This window comes from Cyprinus carpio, chromosome A23 (assembly GCF_018340385.1).
Source record: "Cyprinus carpio isolate SPL01 chromosome A23, ASM1834038v1, whole genome shotgun sequence".
In the NCBI taxonomy this organism is placed as follows: Eukaryota; Metazoa; Chordata; class Actinopteri; order Cypriniformes; family Cyprinidae; genus Cyprinus; species Cyprinus carpio.
The window spans coordinates 17623728-17641087 of record NC_056594.1 but is presented as its reverse complement, the minus strand read 5'-3'; the positions used below and the strand labels follow the sequence as shown (position 1 = coordinate 17641087).

Here is a 17360-nt window from a genome sequence, read left to right as displayed (position 1 = left end):
GATTACTTCTTGTGGGCCAATTACTCCTCACAGCTCACCCACTCACACACGACATCATTTCACACACGACATGCATTAGTTACTCGCTCACTCACAAACGATCACACACACACCGTACTCTGTGTCTAAAGAAGGGGTGCAAAACTGAGGTGAGGTTGTTTTGTTTGGGGTAAAGGTAAGATCGATGAGATAGTGTCAATACAAAGCAATTTAAGGGCACATGAGAAATCGACCCCCCAGATAACAGGCAATTTCTCTGCTCCGATGACTCCCGTGGACAGGCAAATAACCACAAAAACGAGAAGCGAAAGAAGAAGTCTACTGCTGAGAAGCTGTGATTTGGATCAAGTTGCACTGGTTACTATTGCACATTCACTATAGTGTCTTCTCCACCCCCTTCTCTCATTCTCTTTGTCTGTCTAGTTCTCTTTTATTTTCTGTCTGTCTCTGCCTTAAACACACTCACACACACTCACATATTCAGCCAACCACTCTACTTACTATGCCTTTAAACAGTAGCTTAAAACAAGATTGGAAAGTGCAAAACTTAACTTGAGGGTTTGAGATTTGGTGTCGAGTTAATAATAAAAATTTGCCAAAGTTTGGGATGCTCATGATGTGATTTCCACGCTACCATGGGCATATGGTAGGTTTAGATGAATCAATTAGTCTTTTTAGAGTATTGGTTCTTTTAGACTGTTCATGTAAATCAAGCTGTTTTGTCAACCTCTTGATTTAAATGAACTATCCCAACGGCAAATCCTTATGGTCAGATTCATTTTAGTGAACCATTTCATTCAGATGGTTTATTACTATCTCAAAAAAGTACACCACTTGACTTGCATGGACCGTAAGAAGAAACAGATGCACTTAAATGAATCATATTTTAATGATTAACTTGAGTTTTTTCATTCTGATTTATCTTAGTCAATCAGTTAGATGACGGTTCATGTAAATGGTTCACCAAAAATGAACCACTTAATTTACATGAACCGTCGGACCAAACCAGTTCACTACAGACTATAATGATTTAATAAATCAGTTTGTTCAGACAATTTACGTAATGGTCCACAAAAAGTGAACTGCTTACTTAATGCAAGACTGATCGAATAGGAAGGCACTGGCCAAGGAATCCATATTAAAGACTCCAAAACTTAGGAATGCAGAATAGTTATTTAATTGCCACATTATATTTCCTCATAAAATTCTCTATTATTCTGAGCATGCTCCAGTCACGGAAAGCCATTATTCAAGAACTGTTTTTGTTAGTGCTCTCAGAGACCTGCCTGCTAACAGGCAGTATAGCTTAAAGACTGACACTTCCTGCAGGCAGTGTTTGGTAATAGGGTGGGTTGTCAATCACAAGCACTTTCCCGAAGATGACAGAAAGTCTATATATTCTCAATGTTTGGGTGAATGCGAGGTTACGGAAAACTTTACAGATTTATAGATTTATGACTAAGAATGCATAAATTTTTCAGAGGTGCGGGGTGTATTGAAGGCGTACTCAGGGATTGGGTGTTCTTTCAATCATTTTCAAGCATTATCAATTCATGGAATCAATGATTAGTTTAAGCATTCAGAGACTTTGTTGAAGTCCTTTTAAAGACTTTATTATATTATCTGGAGCATTTCCAATGGCAAAAAAAAAAATTTTTTTTTTTCTACCCAAAATATATTTTAAATATACTAAATATTTAGTGAAGCTCAATTACATATATTATGTATTTTATTGAAAACATATTTAGTTTCAACCTCCATATCCCAAAATATATTTTAAAATATATTTCAAGAGCAAGAAAATTTCCAATTTTAAAGTAACCTATATTTGGGATAGAGATCAATAGATTTTTTTTTTTTTTTTTAATGTTAATTTTTTTTTTTATATTTTTTTTTCTATTAAAATTTGTTATATGTGCATATGTGTTTGTGAATACATATAGTTTTATTTTATTTTTAAAATATATTAAAAAATTTATATAATATAATATATATATAAATAAATATATATAATATAAATGATATAAATATATAAATGAATAAAAAAAATGCTATAAAACATTTACTGGCATTATTTATTTACATTATACAATATACATTTCTGTTATATTATATTATATTGTATATATATATATATATGTATATATATATATATATATATATATATATTAGCTCTAGTTAGTTGATAAATGTTGTGTGGCAAAGAATAATGTGAGAAGAGTCAAATTATATGAATTTGTAAATTGTTTTGTTAACCTTAGTGAAGTTACAGTCTGAAAAATAATCTACCTTTAGCTTGAGAGGTGTAAAACGTAAAACTTGATATCACACTTTTTCTATTAGGCAAATTAATACATAAACAACCAAAGAAAAGGAAACTAAAGGAAGGGAGCGCATTATCATTACATTGGATACTTAACACAAGATTGAGGCTCATACCCAGCAGCCTTGATCAAGGTAGTGAAGTGTTACACTTCAAGATACAAGGTGGGTGCCAGAGACCAAAATAAAAGAGACCGACATGAAAGATGAAATCAAAGGAGGTTTCTGAACCTGTCGTTGCAGGATTGAGACGTGCGGGTAAGAGGGGCACCAATGAGGGTGGACTTCCTTTGAGAAATACTTCATCAAGCAATCTCTGACAGGCTCACATCCTCTAAAGCATATCAAACACAGGGCTCGAAGTTCCTCTGCACTCAAGACCAACCAAAACTCCACAAACCCCGACAGAACTGTCATTACATCTCCATCCCCACAGACTGTCAAACTTATGGCCATCAGAAAGAAAAGTTTGCAGCTAACTTTACTGACTGATGTAAAAGGTGTAGAGAGGTCACAAGCAGTGGTGTGGAAAAACCCACCTCTTTTTTACAAAGGCTATGTCACGTTCACATCTAACAATTTATAATCACAAAGGAAATGACAAGTGAATAGTTGCGTGATCATGATGAGGTAACCATAGAAACACAGGTACATGATCCCCCCATTGCTTGCTGGTTTATTTAAAGAGACTTTGTGAAATAAGATGTTCTGACATGAGCAGAAAATGCTGATCATGAGCCTCAGGAAGCTAAACTAAATATTACATAAGCCATTTTGTTTTCTATTTATTTTATACAGAGTCTGAATTATTTAAAAAGCAAAATTGTATATATATATATATATGTATATATATATATGTATGTGTATATATATATATATATATATTACAGTGTGCGTGGTTGTCTATCTATATGTAATTATCTATCAAAAAAATTCTCCCTTTGTGTGTTTTTAAAATGGTTTTGACAACTTTCCCATAAGGAAAAGTGCTGGTGCTCCCTGTGGCCAGTCCATTCCGGCTTTGGTGTAACAACTCCATATTCAGTGAAAAAAGTGGAGCTGGGCCTTCGTGACTGGTCTTATTACCAAACTACAGATAATGCTCTTATTAAGTGGTGCTTATAGTTACCATTTAGCCTATGAAAGCCTGACACATGCCCTGGCATTCTAAACTCCAGAGACGCCCTCAATTGGATGCAGTAATTGTGATTTTTATTCTTAATGATCTGCAAACCATATAGTGCAGAGGCTTTTTTTTTTTCATTCCCCCTTCAGAAAGTTTGTTCAAAACTGCCCAAGTTAACTGCCTGAGGATGTGTGTAATTGGGAAGTTCAAACTACGAATCTAAAGTTTCTGCAAAATGGGTAGGATTTCTCAGACATGCAGCACGGCCTCCTACATTCTAGATTAGCCACAGCTGTTTTTGAATATTTACAAAATTATTAAATATGTAGAAGGTTATTTTATATAATAGCAGAAACTGTTTAAAAAATAAACACTGCCACTATGCAATTACAGTGTTGTGAATGTTGCTTGATTATGTGGCATGTCATATAAGCGAGAGTGAGATGCTTTTTTATTATTTAACTTTATTAAGTGGGGTTTATATAGCTGATATTCTACATGACCTTGATTGCGGTTCATTCACTATTAAGTGGGTTTGTGGTAGGTACTGTACCTTTAGCATTCACTCCGTAACCGCAGAATTCTGTAACTGGTCTTCCTTTTTGAACTGAGAAATATCCTCATCCTCCAAATTTCTTTAAGTTTTGAGCTGTACCTCCGTTCCTTTAATGAGGAACAAGTTGTCAGTGAGAGCCAGGAGCTGTTCATTTCACAGATGTCAAACTTCTTCCTTCATCAGCATAATCTGCCCAAACTCAAAGCTATTCACATAAAACCACTTAAAAATGATAATAGTGAAACAGTTCAAACCATTCCCTTCAACAACTATTAACAACAGTATGGTCAAAGTCAAAACAAGCCTACAGAAAGATTGGTAGGTCTAGAATATAACCCTATAAATGGTTATATCTTTATATATTATATTATATTGTTGATTATCTTCTTTATATAAATTATATCTATGGAGTAGAAATGCATAGAACTTTGGATTTAGCAGTGGAGTATGAACAAAAGCAGCCAACAGCACAGAAACTCGGTAATCAAAGTGTGAACGCCCAATGAGTCATAATGGCAAGTTACATTGACACAGCTTCAAGAGATGCATTTTTACAAAATGAGCTCAATATTAGATTCATGGCATTATTACAACCACATAAAATAGAGTTAACATGAGGCAGTTGTTTGTAATCCTTTAAAAGAAGCAAAGCTTTTTGTGTTTCAGCATATTGTTGATGTCTCATTCCCAGGGGCTTCACGTAACACATCATCTGTCTCTGTCTCCTTAGAAATGGAAACATATCCACTATATAAAAAAGACTGCGACTTTCAAAACAGACATATTTTAATATCTATAAAGAGCTATAAAAACATAGTAGAAATTCAGTATATTTACCAGCTCTTAACAGAGAAAAAAAAAGAATAAATCTGTTAGCCAAACATGGGCAGTTGCAAAATAAGACTTGCATTAGATCTCATACAAATACACACCACATATACTGCAGAAGCTATAATTTGGATTTCTACAAGCTTTCTGGTGCCACAGAGCTAATGACTGTCAGATTCACAAGTTAATTGTTCTTTAAAGTGGTTGTTTTTAATGAATCAATAGAACCGATTTGCAAATTGGCCTGTATCAATCGGTCAGATTACTGAGTTAATAACACTCTCACTGGCTGAATCGAAAGTCATCACTTCTGGCAACATCAAACTGATCCCAAGAGAAAAGAAGATTGCTCTTAATAATAATTGATTGGTATCAAATAATAAGTCTATTTTCTATGGTACAAACCACTGAATTCTACACCAATTACAAAAAGCACCCTGATGGATATAACACAATAAAAAAACATACATCTTCAAAATTAAAAACAACAAAACAATAGGCATCTAGCACAAGTAACTTAAGGTGCCAGGCTGGATTTGAACCTACACAAGTTTAAGTTACCAGCCCAAGTTTTTATAACTTAATGGGAACACTGCACAGCCACCAACCAAAAACAACACCACCTTTCACTTTTTAAATGCCATACAGTTCTCTAACCTATGTTATGGCTTTCCAACGTTTTTTGATAGTTGCAAAAGTTTTCTGTTTGTTGTACAACCACCACATATTAATTAATAGCTTTTTTCTTATTTTCTTGTTACATAATCAATAACTCACATACACACTAATATATTAGGTAAAATATGAAGTATTTATGTTAAAAACACAATTGGGTTGTTCTATAATTGCAGGGACATTTCCATCTGATTTTTTTCTTGTTGAAAATTAATCTCATCAATAATATATTACACCTACTGTGCAATATCCATTATCTTCTTTCTCATTTTATACAAGGTCATACTAACTATATAAGCATAGGATTAAATATGTATGTTTTACCATAGGCTGCTATTTTGTTGATGTCTTACACCTAATAGAGTGGGGGAACTATGACATCAGAACCCGGAAGTGTAATTTGCCGCGGGCTCCTTCAAGATTTTCCTATGGGATTTTATAATGGGGTTTTTCAATTTATGAGTAAAATAACCTGACAATACTTTTTACGTCTTGTTCTACCATGCAAACTGCACACACTCCCAGTCCAAACGTTCTTATTTAGTTAAAAAAATATGTTTTCAAAAATGAACATAACTTAACATAAAATTTGTGTTTTGGGTATGGATGTAGAACAAAATGCCAAAGGGGTGTCAAGTTATGTTTAACACAGGCTTTATTTTACTCATAAACTGAAAAACCCCATTATAAAACCCCATAGGAAAATCTCGAAGGAACCCGCAGCGAATTGCACTTCTGGATTCTAGTTCCCCCACTCTATTAGAAGCCATTGAATTTCATGATTGTTCACTTTCAAGATGGAGGAGGCCATCACGCAAACTCTTATGTCACATAACTGTCAAAATTATCATCAACACCACTGTTGGCATCACTGCCATTTCACAATGAAAATTCAAAAATTATACATTTAGACAAACACATGTAGAAACTTACAGTTTGCTCAGTAGATACTCCCTCACCACACATGACCTTTCACCTCAGGAAGTGCTTCTCATAAAAGTCCTTTATATATATTATATTAAATCTTTACCTTTTAACATAGTACATTTTTCGCTACTTTTAATACCTAATTCAAAGAATACCTCTTTTGAGAACAGTGATATTGAAAACGTATGTGTTCCAACTTAAAATAAGAAGTATTAATCAAATTTTAATAAAAAAAAAATATTTTTAATAAAAAGATCAATACTGGTAAGTGTTATAACTCTATATATATTCTATATGTGTTTGTGCATTGCATTCTTTAGCCACCTAAAAGTGAGTTACAGCATCTGTCACTCCTACAACTTTATAATGAAGTTTTCTTCAAATCCACAACAACACTGCCAATCTAGGCAATGTTGTTAACTATGCTCATAGGTAGATGCAAACTAAATAAAATACAATTCTTTCAAACATTACGTAACAAAATGTTTCTCAGTAGGCCACAAGCAAGGTTTAAAAATAAGAACAATACACAGTTGTTGCTTTCCAAATGCCACTTGCAAGGATGGCTGAGGATAAACCAGAGGCCCTGCCAGTGTGTGTCTGTGAACTGAAAACAAGATTTCCTGCAATAAAGGTGTAAGCTTCCTGTTTATAGTCCATTGCGAGATTACGTAAATGTAATCATGCAAAATCAAGGGTAGAAGAAACATTGTTAACGTAACATATTACATGATCTCTGTGAATTCACATTTGGCTACTTTCGACATTCGGTCTGTATGATTAGGCCTATATTTCTAATTTCCATGCTGTTGTAGATGTGAGGTTACGGATTTTATGACTTTTAAAATGTGATCTTACTCAGATGATGCAGTTTTGGAGACATTCTGTCAACACTGCATGCATAATTAACAAAAATCTAAATAAACATGCCACTATCATTTAGACCCATGTCTGGCCCACAGATTCTCTTGAAATTTGAATTTGAATCTGCAACTAGTTTTCAATTCATTTTCATCTATTATTTATAAGTAGAAAATGAGATTCATAAGGTGACTCAAAAGCCTAAGGGATGGTATGTTGAAAAAAAAAAAATCAATAAAATAACACTAAGCTTCATTCCATTGGACTAGGTTAGCCCTAGGGGAATCTAGGAAGTTTGCCAATAACCAAATCATTGATCTCCTAAGATTACAGTGAACTTAGAGGGTAATTGCCTTAATGCCTATATGATCCAAATCAAACAGACCTGGCCAGTCTGATTAGATTCAAAGGCCTTTAACAATAGGTGGAAAATGATAAATGCAAATTATTTTGACTGTAGCGCTTCCATTCTATCATGCAGTTTTCAAATAACTTTGAACTTTGATTTCTTACTGGATTTTTTCTTCTTTGCTTATGTTAGGCCTTAGGGGTTTTTAAATTTTTAACCAATAGCCAAATAGCTGTTTAGGCAAACTAACCAAACTGTTTTAGCAAACTAGGTCTGGCTCCATTCTACCCTTACGAAAAAGAAGTTTATTCAAGTGTGCTATTAGTATACTTCTTTTAAACTAAAAATAGGAAAGTATGCTTTTAGTTTACTTTTTATGTACTTCTCAGAAATGGGATTTATGTACTTATCAGAAATATACTTAAAATGACATTTAAGTATACTTGACTTATACTTACAAAAAGTCTAAATATACTTGAACTTTACTTAAGTATACTTAATAAAATAAACTTGAAGTATACTACTTTTTGGTAAGGGTAGAATGTATTGTACATCTTGTACATATGGTTTGTGACACCAATTCATGCTGTCTTTAAGGAGGCTAACATGCTAGTTTGAGCTAATTCATGATTATGTTCACTTTCAAGATGGACAAGGCAGTTGTTTTTACAAAAAACAAACATGCAACTACTGATCTCATCACATAAACTTCAAAGAAATCTTCAACACCACTGGACCTCATGTATTCAGATAAAAACATTTAGAAACTCTCAGTTTGCTCAATAGATACTCCCTCACCACACATGACTTTTCACTTCAGGTTTTTTTTTTTTTATTATTTGTATTTTATTATTTATATTTTTATTCTTTATTTATATTTTATATATTTTTTCTATTTATATTTATGTTTTTATTTATATTTATTAATATATATTTTATATATTAATTCAAATTTATAAGTATATATACACACACACACACACACACACGTATATATATATACATGCAAATATGTTCATATGTCAATATGTTATTTCAATTTATGTACAGCATTAAAAACTTTTATTTGCTATTTTAATACATTTTCTACTCAAAAATACCCCTACACAGTTGCATTACAGCACAGTAATGCTGATATTTTCATGCTTTCGAAATCAAAATAAATAAATATTATTTTAATAATAATAATGATAATAATAATAACAACAATATGTAGTGTTAAGTAACATCTTTTCTCACGAAATATCCTGTTTCAATCAGAAATATTATATTACAGAGCAAAATGGGTTGCGAATGCCAATTCATGCTGACTTTAAGAAGGTTAATGAGCTAGTTTGATTCAGGTGCATGCTGAGAGATCATATGCACTTGCATTACTATTTAAAGTAATGATTTATGTATTTTAAAACAGGTCAGCTTTCCCGAAATAAGTGTTATTATTTCACACTCCTATTCCTGTACTTAAAGCGCACATGTACAGCAAATCTCCCTCACTGTCACATTTTTGTCAACACACTGACGAAAAGTTTGATGCTTTCACGGATCATCAAAACCCGCCTCCACTCAACAAAGGAGAACTGACATTTATCAACGTACAACCATCTATTAGGCACAAAATCATTGCACATATGAGTCCTTTACTAGAGGACGTTCTGTCCTCGGTTCACAGTGATCTTCCTGTCCCACTGGGCATCCCTGCCATATAGTGATGAATAAGCTCTGTGATAATGAGAGGACATACAATGTAGGGCAGGCGGACACCACTGCTGCCAGTATGGGGGCCGCTGGGGGCCCTGGGGCCACGGTTCTCCAGTGAGTACTGCTGAGGCTGGTTCCTCTCCCCTGACCGCCCATGATGCATTGAGCTCGAGTTTGCTACTGTACTACACAGAGAAGAGAACGTAAGTGGTCTCATTTATTATGGACGAGCAAATTAGTGCCATGATGCATGCATTAAACGCCCTGACAGTGGCATTGCCTTGTGCATAAGAAGGAGAGACAGAAAGACTTTAACAGTGAGAGAACATCATGCATGTATCATACACACAGGAGTCGAGAGTTAACCGTTACACAACTGCATTATTAGTTTTTTAATGTGACTCTTGGTCTCCCAATCATATTGTATAACGAATAAATGTGCTTTCAAAATAAACAGAAACTGAAGCAAACGTGCCCTTTTCACCTTCTGTTTATTTTGGCTCCAAACAAGTGCATTGGAATTCCAGACGCTGATTTTTCCCCCAGTACACAGGTGAAGTGAGACTCAAAAGATCTGTGACACTGGGTCTTTGACAGCTTCTTTCTATTGATTTCTTTTGTATTTTTTTCAGGTGTGGTGAGCTGTGACCATAAGACGGATAGCCAAGGATGGCATGGAAACATCATTATCTGTAACCTTTGGTTGACTTGGACATATAAAAAAAAGAAAGAAAGAAAGAGGAAAAAAGGGAAGTGGAGCTCCAGACATATAAAAAAACTAAAGTTCTAACTTTGTGATTTTTATTTTCATTTATTTATTTAGTTTTTAGTTTTTATCTGATACGAATGGCTTAGTCCTCAAGCGTCCCTATTTATAGCACATTTATTTTTATATGACTCGTTATAACATATTTACTTTTTTAAACATAAAACAATGTGTTTAGTGTACATGGAAGATATATGGTATATACATCAACTTTCACTGCATTCAAGGTATATATTATAGCAGTTCAGTAGCAGCAACTGTGGCAACTGGTATTTTGGTGGAAACTATGGTTTCCATGGTACATTTTTGTAAGGCTTGGTGTAATTTGAGTTTGCTGGTATAAATATACTCTCAAAATACCAGTTTCCATGGTTATTGCTGGTACTGAACTCATAAAATGTATACAAATGGTTACGGATAAAAATGTCTGCCAAATGCATAAATGTATTTTAGTAAACAAATAAATAATATGTGTGTGTGTGTGTGTGTGTGTGTGTGTGTGTGTGTGTGTGTAAGTATGTTCTGACATTTACTAATGTTCTCATTAAGTTATGAAAATTTAATTTCTGAATGTTCTCTGAACCTTCGAAACATCCAAATGTTTTTTGTTGTTGTTGTTGTTGTTGTTGTTGTTGTTGTTTCATGCAAACATTCCATTTTATAATTTTCAAACTTTATGGGAATGCTACTTTTGAATGTTCTCTAAATATTCCGAAAGAAGTAGTAACATTTAAAAAATGTTAGTCAGATGTCCAACTAAAATGTTTTGAAAAAAAAAAGATCCATAGATGATCAGGGAATGCATGAACCTACCTTCGATGGCTAAAAACATATGCCAAAAGTGCAATATGGATCAGATGGTCAGTGAAGTGGGTGGTCTGTCTGAAGCTGAGACTAGTATGGTTATCATGGTACATTTATCATCACCAGAGTAGAAGATTTTTTCTTGGATGTGCTCAAAAAGTGGGAATGTTTTGGAGTGTGGTGTAAGTGAGAATGTATTATGTGATAAGCCAACAGCATGACTTCAGTTAAACACCCACCAGCTCTTTCTCCAAGTTCTAGTGTCATTTCTCTCTCTACCTCTCCACTCCACTCATTATACCGGCTCTGTTTAAATAATGGGGACATCTCTACAGAAACACACTTAGAGTTCTCGCCGCTAGCACTATCAGCAGGGTACACGCACCGCTGCAGAGGATTCTGGATGGTGGAATCTACACAATCTGACAGCGAATGGGAGTCAGCATGTATTCGCTCTGGCAAGTCATATTTCCTCTTTCGGGGAGACACCATTTTTCCCTTTCATCTTTCAGAGGAAGCATTGCACTGGCAGGTCCCTTCTTTCTTTGTGTGCTTTAATTTTGTCCCGCACCTGCCGCTGTACAAATAGCCATTCACCGTCCTCGCCACAACTCTTCTGTAACCACTGCTTCCACATCCAACCTCACTTCAGCCACTCAGCTCTGCTTTACTGTATCTTTAAAGGACCTTCTTTGCCGATTAATTTCCTTTTATCCCATGTATTTTTGGTTTCCATTTTTCCCTCTCTCTCTATTTACTCTAAGGAAAGTCTATAATAGCTGAAGAGAGCTAGCTAATAGCATTCACATTCATTCCAATAGCAGTTGCTCTGCTATACTATTCAAATTATGCTTCAGTACTTTTAATTGTTATATTTATTCAGCCACACATTAAAACAGTAAAGACTTTTATAAAGATTTCTGTCAAATAAAACTTTTTTACTCATCAAATAATCCTGAAAATACTAGTTTCCCCAAAAACATTAAGCAGCACAACTGTTTTCAACATTAATAATAATTAGGAATGTTTCTTGGGCAACAAATCGGCATATTAGAATGATTTCTGAAGGATCATCTGACACTGAAGACTGGAGTAATGGGTGTCAAAAATTCAGCCTTGCCATAACAGATATATACATATAAAACCATATTTTGAAATATGTATATATGCCCATATGCCCAATGTTGTGTAGTACCAAGCCAAAATGTAGATGAAAATATTTTATTGTACATTTATATTTTAGATTTATTTACAGGTATAAGTCAAAGACATTAGAAACACACACACACACACAAAAACACTAACACACAGTTTGTACAGTCTTTTTGCCCAGATGTTGCAGTTACCTACCAGCACTAAATAGATCATGCTAACCATTCAAACCTTGACCCCTTAATTCATTCATGTCTCTCTGATTCTATCTTCCATATTCTCTTTTTCTCCACCCTGTCATTTTCCTTTGCCTGCCATTTATATGTTTCTCTTTCTATCTTTGTCTGCTTCTATACTAATTTCAAACATGGGATGAATGACCTCAATCTGTCCGTCTGAGTTAGACACTCACACACATATACATTCAACAACACCTTGAAATAGGCAAGCTTCACGCTTCTCTCGCTTTCGCTCATGTCATGTATTTGTGTTCTGATACACTCACTCACCACATTTACATGACAAATATGGAGGTTATGCTTTTTTCCTTTGCTAAATAATTTTTTTTTTTTTTTTTTTTTAATTAATAGCACAATATAATAACATTTCAGTGATGGGGAAGCTACTTTAAGTTGTCTTATTTTGAATTGGTTCATTTACATGAGCCATCCAAATAAACAATTCACTAAAACACAGTGAAGTAAAAGTATAATTATAGAAAAGTATAATTAGAAATCAATATAAATATTTTAAATATTATACAGTATTTTCTTTTTTTAAGTCACTTATCTGGCACAAGAAAATCTTAAAAGTACCAAAATTGACCAATTTACACTAAATGCAACTAATAAAACTATAAATTATAATAAATTATAACGATGACCAGAAGCATTGTTATACTAAATATTTTAAGGCAAAAAGAATGTAAAATTTTGAGTAGGGATTCAAATGAATCAGTGAATCTTTTATGAAACTGATATTTAGTTTTTTTTTTTTTTTTTTTTTTTTGAAGTTGTAAATAATAGATTTAGCAGATAGATTTACTTTACCAGTTTAATTCAATTACTTGCCATTGCTTTGTTATTATTTACTACCAATTTCTTAAAGAAAACTCTTCTTTCTACACCCTTTTTTTAAATCATATGATTCTGTCAATTCAAAACTAGTTTTGTCATGTATGTGTTTTTTGGAAGAGAAGAAAATCAAGAGAAAAACATGGCTGGTACAGTAATTAATAATATAACTTCTGTGTGTATCCCTCAACATATATTGTCCACCACAATTACAGAATTTAGCCTCAAACGAATGAGAATTATCACACTTTGGCACCCCTTTGCTTTGGCTGCACTGTCGGCCTGCTGCGTTTTAAATAATTACCCTCTCTGCATCATCCATCATGTCTATTGTTTCTTTGTTCATATCCTTCTTATGTTAAAAGGCACTGGACACATACACACAGACTGGTTTGTTTAAAGTTGACGGCTGGAGCTACAGATATTGTAGTTGGCTCTGCGTGCTAAAAATAAACTCTGTTAAGCATCAAGTCTCGTGGTGACCCACCATAAAACCTAGCACGAGCGCAAGACTAATAATGCGCATGGTAGATGTGTTTTACACAGAGCTGGAGGGATTCAAACCCGTGTCTGAAGATCCCAGCCTGCACTTGAATGCTCATTATGCGAGGGGTTTCAAATCGAAGGTGAGAATAAGGGTGTGAATAAGGTGTAAGATAGGCAGCAGTGACACTGACAAAGTGAGAGAAGCTTCTAGAAAAGCTGCATGTTCATTCAAACCTCGACGTGTACCTTTCCTCTCTCGCTGCAGGTCTCATTTCATAAATGATACATGAACCTGTGGAAGCCGTCAGAAGAGGTGCTGAGATCGTATTATGGAGTGAAATCTGAACAATGAACGGACTTGAGAGTGTGACTGCTGTCAGTGCTCGCCGTGATTTTGAGGGTTCTTGTTTTAGATTCGGTCTAATGGTTGTCATGGTAGGAAGCCACACTCGCTGTCAGACACAGAGCTGTGGAGTCACCATATTTTTAATTGAGCCTATCTGGCAATGCACTAATGAGGTCTGAGAAGTCGACTTGACCATTATGACTTGTCTTTGGTAATGAGGGCCTCTCACCAACCCTCGGTCTGGGGGTCAGAGCTAAAAACGTCCATATGTTTGGTGCGGTAAAAATCTCTTGCGCCTTTTTTGGCAAGAATGTCTTTAGCCCTGTTTCGAGGGCGTTTTTTTATTTTTTTTTTTGCTAACTGTTTGAAATACATAAACAGCAGGCAGTATGATGCATATTCTAAATGATCAATCAATGCAATCACTGAGGCCATTTCATGCTAAATTATATCAGTTATGTCAGAATCAATATAATGCAGTCCCGTATAGCAATGCTGAGAAATTATAAGCTGCTGCTGAGTCTCTCTGATTTGAAAGAGCACTCAAAATGGTCTATAAATTTAATCTGAAGACTGTTTCTACTGATAGACAGATAGACCTAGTGTACGGGCTAACAAAAGCTGTTTTATTTACTCTTGTAAGCCTTGTGCAAGAAAAAAAAACATGGATTGACAGTCAGCTATTAGAAGTGTGAGTGCAAACTTGTGATAAAAAAGATATGTGCTTAGTCTGCTCACGTTTCAAGCTTCAATACTGTCGCACAGTCTGGAAAATGTGAAAGAAACATTGAAAGACCGTTGTCAGATGATGGGTGTGTTTGACACATTGCATCACGAAGCTTCAAAACCTTTGCAAGTCCTTTGTTTTGAGTTAGTTTGTATAAAGCTGAATGGTAACTTCTCGTTTTCAATCATCCTCTATAAAACTGCTGGTACATAACATTTGTGCTATAAGGTTTCGTGAAATTGAAATCCACAAAAAGTTATTTGACAGCAGTGTGGAATTTTGTATGACTGTCTCTCTGAGTTGGAAAAAAATGGTCTTATAAATTAACCAGATTAAAATCGATTGGGAGGAAGCCACTGATGGTATGAAAGTTTCCAACTAAGTCTTGATTCTCTGTCTAAAGATGATGCAACTACTCCATTTGAAAATTATTTCAGACTGTGGACAGTGTAAGGGGAGCATCATTCATTCATGAAAGGCTTTGTTTAGTTCTAAATTCTGTCTACAGCTTATTCTCTGTAAAACTCTTCAGGTTGTCTCCAAAGTATATAGGCTTTTTATGCGTAACTTAGTGTGTGCACAGTCGAACGCACAATATTTCAAAGTATACTCCATTTAATAGCATGCACAAACACAGGCACTGGACACATGCGCACAATATTTGTCTGAGATACAACTATTTGAAAATCTGGAATCTAAATATTGAAAAAAAAATCTTATTTAATTTTGTTTTGTTGAAGTTCTTAGCAATGCATATTACTAATCAAGAATTAAGTTTTGATATATTTACAGTAGGAAATTTACAAAATATCTTCATGGAATATGATCTTTACCTAATGTCCTAATGATTTTTGGCATAAAATAAAAATCAATAATTTTGACCCATACAATGTATTTTTGGCTATTGCTACAAATATCCCCCACCGACTTAAGACTGGTTTTGTGGTCCAGGCTCAGATATGTCCTCTTTTTAATGTAATGACTGAAAAGTAGTTTGACCAATAGCATGTAGGAATTGTACATAATCAACCAATCACCACTTACGAGAATGTGATATCTACAGAGAACCGTCAAAGCAATGCAAATACATGTACTTATAATGTATGAGAACTATAGAGAATACGTCAATTGGAAAACAAAGCCAAAACCTGGACATTTCAGCGAATTTAGAAAATCTCGGCCAGGATATGTCCAGAAAGAAGATGATGTATGATCACCCTAGAGTTCATAGTGTGAGAAGCAGACTGAAATTTAAGTGATGACAGAAATGTGCTTGTAATGTGAGCCAGCAAATGTGTGCTATACATATTTTTATATATATAAATTGACAGGAATGTGGCCTAAAAATTCAAAGACTGGAGCTCTTTCATCCCTCCATCATGGCACAGATCCGCACTGCTTCCTCAGTTGTAACATCATATGTTTCGGTATCTTTCATACTGTCTAATACACTTTTGTCTTCCTCTGCTTTCCTATTCCTCGGCCAGGCTCAACTCACTGCAGTCACTCTTCCTCTCCCTCTCACCCCTCTCTCACCTTTCCATCTCTTTCAGTGCTCCGAGCGCTTGCCCTGGGACTAATTAGAGAGAAGTTGCAGCTCCGAGCGCAGCTCTGCTGACATTGGAAACTAAGTGTGCGTTAGTGTCGGTGTGCACGTTTGTGTGTGCACGTGTGCATTAAAGGGAACTGCTCTGCTCTCAGACAAAACAGCAGGATTTTTTATGTATTATTTATCTAACTGCTCCTCTCCATCACAGTCTCTCTCTTCCTTATTCTGTGCTGAGAACATGTACCAGTGTGGATTTGCAGAGCTACTTTGTAGACTTCATGCAGAAGTTACTTGTGGGAAGTGCAGGCTGGGATATATTTCTGTGATGCATGCTGAATTTTCAGCAGCCATTATTCTAGTCCTCAGTGTCACATGATGCATCAAAAATCCTTCTCATATGCTGATTTGGTCCTTGAGACATTTCTTTTTATTATCAATGTTTAACAGCTTTTCCTGCTTAATATTTCTGTGGAAACTGTGATTATCAATGTTTAACAGCTTTTCCTAATTATAGATTATTATAATAAAAGTAGTTTTATATATATATAAAAAAGTAATTTAAATTGATTGAAAGGAAAGTGATATATATCACTGGGATTCAATGAATCAAGTTTATCGTTTATGAAACAATTCAAATTAATCAGTCATAATAAAATGACACTACAGTCACAATAAAATAAAATCAAATAAACCAATGTAATGTTTTGTTCTCTGGAAAAGCTTTTGATTAGAAAACAGCTGAGCTACTGTCTCCCTTCTGAAAAAAAGGTAAAGAGCATACTTTTAGTTTGTTCCTCCAAGAACTGTTTTGAATGACTGTCTAGACAAGACTTGCATCTAATAGGTGAACTGACATGTTGTAATATAATTCAGGAACCGCCAGCATGAATCTGAAGGGCTGCATTGCACATGAAGAAACCAGATCGGAATATTCTATACTGAGGAGTGATACTTCATCATGGGATAAACAAATGGTAATGTGGCGGGCTGTGAGCAAATCAATGTAATTGATTGTTTGCAGCTTGGTGAAATCCTCAACGGGCTTCATGCATGTATCATTTATCACATCAACTAAACCTACATCCCCGCGGTGCCTTTGTTATAACAAAATTGTA

The 17360-nt window shown here is 34.7% G+C and overlaps 1 long non-coding RNA gene across 1 annotated transcript in view; it reads right to left on the bottom strand.

Moving 5' to 3' along the window:
- LOC122135200 overlaps positions 1 to 4084 on the bottom strand; it is a 42577-nt gene extending 38493 nt beyond the window's left edge. The window contains exon 1 of the long non-coding RNA XR_006153409.1: positions 4002 to 4084. This is a non-coding gene — a long non-coding RNA (uncharacterized LOC122135200). The remainder of the gene's footprint in view (positions 1 to 4001) is intronic.
- Positions 4085 to 17360: the final 13276 nt, after the last annotated feature.